Source organism: Lactuca saligna, chromosome 3, assembly GCF_052625555.1.
Source record: "Lactuca saligna cultivar CGN05327 chromosome 3, ASM5262555v1, whole genome shotgun sequence".
Lineage (NCBI taxonomy): Eukaryota > Viridiplantae > Streptophyta > Magnoliopsida > Asterales > Asteraceae > Lactuca > Lactuca saligna.
The window spans coordinates 112,979,862-112,984,496 of NC_136419.1; positions in this window are offsets into that span (position 1 = coordinate 112,979,862).

Genomic DNA, 4,635 nt, shown 5'->3' on the forward strand with positions numbered 1-4,635 from the left:
AGCTACCAGTTACTGATGCAGAGCCAATAATACATTTAGTTGTTGATACACCCTTAACTCAAAAAGAAATTATTCCTTCAAAGACCAGTGTTTTTTCGAAGAATCAAAATGAAATCAAAGCACAAGAGCAGATCTCCACTTACGAATGTCGTACGAAGCCACAGGTTACTCATCAAGGACTTCTATTTCGTGAAATTCCAGCGCCTGCTTCTCCATCATTAAAGAAATGAAGGGTTGCAGATATGGCTAAACATATTTCCAAGAAGAAGAAGAAGAAAAGCAAAATGATCTTCTCTTTTGAATCTACAACTGACGAAGATGAAACAATTCCAGAAACTCCTAAAGCCAATCTTCAAAAAGATACTTCTACTTCTTTAACGACAGTTGTTGTACCACCCAAAGATTCGGTAGCCAAGTCATCTGAGGAGGCACAAACTTCTGACATTCTTGCAAATGTATCTAATACGGATGCAATTGTCATCATTGGTGAGGATGCTTCGAAGATCGAAGACAAAGGTAAACCTTCGACCGTTACCTCAGAAACTTTTGTTTATTTTCCTCCACAAATTACACCTATCATACCCACTACTTCCACCATTGATTCTCCTACTTTCGAAAACATTATCAAACATCCAATTACTTCTCTTTTTTCTTTTCAATCCATTGATCCACCCACAACCAGTTCACCAATTCAAGAGTTTATTTTTACGGAAACTAAGCATGAATCTGAAGGTTTTGGAGGAACTTTTGAGAACTTGGAATTTGATGAAGACGAAGCTGATTTGCCACATCATATGCTTAGGACAATGAAGCAGTTTAAGATCTTGAATACAAAGCTGAATTCAATTCTTCAATCAAAAGTAGATCTTGGGGGAGCTAATTCTGTGACGAGTTTAGAAGTTGATGGTTTGTTAAAACTGCTAGAAGGAAGGATCACCTCAAAAGTTTCGGGCATGATCAAAGACTCCGAGTCTCATATTTTGGAGAATGTTGATATAAGTGATCATAACAATGAGATGAGGTTGAATTCTCAGAAGTCCACATTTGAAGGTGATTTGAAAGAATTGAGACTGGTGACCAAAGAATGTAATGTATTGTTCATTCAAGATGTTAAAAAGGTGCGTGAGGATGTCAACTTTAAACTTCAAGAGCTTCGCCAAGATATGGAAAAAGAGATAGCATGTGTTCGCACAAAATATGCTTCTCTAAATCAGAAGGTTGACATAATTTATGATGCTATGACAAAATTTACTAAGTTGTATGAGATTTTGAGTCCTCAAATATCCCAACTTTCTACAACTGAAAACAAAAATTTTCTGGAGGTCCTCACGTTGTTAAAGGATCTCAAAGCCTTATCTACAAAGCCGACTTCTTCTTCTCAATTATCTTTGGATGATTTGTTCCAAAAAATTTCTCAATTCGAAGCAGTACTTCTCCAATAGTTGGCTCCTCTTTCTCGCATATCCAGCCTTCTTCCAACAACAAATGCCCTGCCTGTTTTTAAAAGGGTGCAAGGAGGAGACAGGAAGGGTGAAGTTTCGAAGGCTGGTGGTGATGATGCGAAGGTGCTGGGAAAGGTATTTACCTCGAAGATTCCAACTACAAAACCAATCATAGCAACTACTGGGCCAATTACTTCGACAGTAGTAACAATTGTGCCAATTACAAGACCAATTTCGAAAGGAATCATGATTGGTAAATCTGCTGATGTTGGTGGGAGTGATTCAACAATAAAATAAGTAATAGAAGATTCAGCTTCGAAGGCAAGAGGAAAATCTATTTTGATAGAAAAGTTAAATGAAGAAAAGAAGGCTGAGGTTGAGGCTGAACTGGAGAGGATGAGATTAGTACAAAGTATAATGACACAAAGAGCAAGTGATCCTCTAGGCACGAACAAAGGTGATCCATCAAAGCATTATAACTATGAAACAATTGAAGCCAAGGTTGCATTCAATCATATGTATTCATTTGAAAAGAAGCCAAAAAAGAGGTATATAGTTACGACTACTAATGCAAGCCAATTGGACTTTCCAATCAATGAGATGATGTTCAACATGCCCCAGTTCAAAGCCAAAAGCAAATTCAAAGAGAAAGATGAACGAACTTAAATGGAAATCAGGTTTCATGCAGTCCTTGTTAAACCTGTTGGAGAGGTGTGGTCATTAATAAAGATAAAGAAAGTAATTAGCATAAAGAAGGATGTTGTTTTTGAAAACACAGTTCAAAATATAAATTATTTAGTAGCCAGGGCGAATAGGAATGTTTGTGATTTTACAATTGCTGATTTTCCTTTAATGAACTTGAATGACCTTATACAAGTTGCATTGCTGCTGAAGTAAAGACCTTTCTCTTATCTTCATAATACTGATCTTGATGAGTTCAAGCTTGGAGTTTCTTACATCAAGATCTTCATTGAAAATTATTATGAATGCTTAGCATTAACTGATGTGGAGTTGGCTACAGCGAAAGGATTAGAAATAACAACTCCAATAGCTCCTTCGAAGACTCAACAAGATTTACAGAAGTATGCTGATGTTGAAATTTGCTTGAAACCTTTTGGGTTAGTCTTCTTAGGGAAGGACAAGTCTGGAAAATCAAAATGATTTTTGTTCCAGGCTGGTGAGGTGGAAAGGTACTCAACTTCTCAATATACGAACTGAATTGTTTGTATGAATCATTGTAAGAATAATAATGAAGGAGATAAGAAGGACCTTAAGAAGATAATTTCATGGTATACTGAGATAAGAAGAGTGATGTTGTATTCCATTCAACTGCTTACAAATTGAAGTCTTCGACTATGATTACAAAGGGCAGATTGTAAGGGTTGTTTTGTTGTAATTAGTCGAAGCATACTTTGTACTCTTCGTATGAATTGTAATCTATTTTACGAGGGCGCTTTTATTCGAAGCTTAAGTGTTAATGCCTTAGTATAATTTTTGTACGCTTTATGTATCCTATAAATAGGATCATTTACTAGAGTTAGACAGCTTTGTTAGTCTTGTCTATTTTCCTCTATAAACACACAAAGCGTAATAGAGATGAAGCAAAATCTTATTTACATCTTGTGTCCAATTAATCATTCTTTCTTCAATATCAACTCTGATTAATATCATACTTGATTCATTGATTCATCAGTCAGCCACATCGAGAGAATGTTGCATCTCAGAAGTGAGTGCTCTTGGACCCGAAAAAGGTTATTTCTTGTATTCCATAATGATGAGACTTGCCCTAGAAACACACATGTGCATCATCGCAGGGATGGAACCGATGAATTATAACTTGGAAGAGTCGGCCACGATGATCTTTGTGGTGTTGAAAGTAGCAATTGAACGCAATAAAGAATCCGCCATGACTGGGACTTGAAGTTTCTCCATAGCCCTTTGGGTAACGATGGTCCAAAATCTCGCACAATAAATCTCAGGGTAATGAGATGACAAATTAAAACATTGAACTAACTGATTCTAGAGAATACACCCATAATCGAGATTGATTCCATGTCATAGACCATAAATAATGGTCATAAAGGCGTTACTGGCACCATCAGATCCAGCCACTCGTTCAGAAAAAACCTTAAAGAGAAGGCTAAACAACCCATTCGATTAAGGAGGTAGGTAAGATTTCTTGACCTTTGTAATGGTGGAGAGAAGATCAATATACCCCATGTTGTAGAACATCTCGAAGATCTGTGCAGTCGTAATCAAGTACGGGTTCACCATCGACTCCACATAAGTTAGCCCTAAAAGATAGCAAAACCTAATTTTGGAGACTGAAGTTTTCTTATAAAAAATCTCGAACATAATACGCACCTTAGCCTTGATGTACTTCGCGGATGAATTAACCTGAGAAAGGAGATACATTGGCACACATTCAACTTTGGAGAGATCATGTACCAGTGGCGAGTACTTGAGGCCTTCGAAGAGCGTGTCAGTCGGCGTGACGATAGATGACGTTCCATATTTCACGCGCCTTTATTTGAAACTTATCCATTCACTGTCTCTTCATCTTATTTAAATGTTTCAACTTCCTTTAAAAAAACAACTTCTTTTCAGAATTCATAGCCCAAATAAATAGACTGAGCTCCTTTCGCTTTATAACATATAAGACCACGAGTAACATAAAAGTGAAACTGCAAAACTGATAATTACCATTAGTGCTATGAACAAGACTTTGGTAAAGTCATTAAGATCTTCATGCAAGAGTGTGCCAATGAAAAGGAAATAAATCAAATTATTTATGTGGGATTTTACTAATTTCATTAGAGACATAAAACGAATGATCCTGGGCACGAATCTCTTCCTTCAAAGTCAAGCGAGACTTAGAAGTGTCTATGTGGTTTCCCATAGAAGTATGATCAAATTCTTATAAAGAAGCATTGAAAGCCATCTTTTCAGAATTAGGGTATAAGGGTGGCTTTAGCTTCAACCGAACGTGGAATCTTAATATAAGACCAAAAGTTACGTGAAGTACTTTTGTGGCCGGTGTACCCTGTAACATCAAGTAGGTAGGGATCCTTTTCAATGACTTGGTGAAATAGCAGAAATCTCAAAAACAAAATAAAACTGGATCTTGTGGAAAAAAATGCCTTAGTTTTAGACAATTTCGTAAAGATCTTAAGTCCTTATAGCTTATGGTTCG